The sequence below is a fragment of the Frankliniella occidentalis genome, unplaced genomic scaffold (genome assembly GCF_000697945.3).
Source record: "Frankliniella occidentalis isolate FOCC.00 unplaced genomic scaffold, Focc_3.1 Scaffold219, whole genome shotgun sequence".
Classification (NCBI taxonomy): Eukaryota; Metazoa; Arthropoda; class Insecta; order Thysanoptera; family Thripidae; genus Frankliniella; species Frankliniella occidentalis.
This window is the reverse complement of record NW_026267345.1, coordinates 326,425-326,800: the sequence shown is the minus strand read 5'-3', so window position 1 is coordinate 326,800 and position 376 is coordinate 326,425.

Here is a 376-nt window from a genome sequence, read left to right as displayed (position 1 = left end):
CGGACTTCAACTTCGAAATAAGAGAAAACATTTCTCCATCATAATCATTAACATTAACCTGAAAATATATATAAACATATACACATAAATATGTACAAGACTTAATGCAATCACACATGAATCAATACATAATTCAATCGTACCTTTGATACATCATTCATGCCCATCAACATAACTACACTTCGAGTAGTGAAAATAGAACCATCACATTCAGTTATACGTAACTTCATTTGATTCATAGTCAAACCACCTTCACATAATTTATATTTGCCTAATAAAAAAGAAAATGGTTCGAATTAAAAAACACATAATATATGTACTATAATGCAATCGATATAAAATAAGAAATGATTTTACCTTTCACAGTTGAATCACA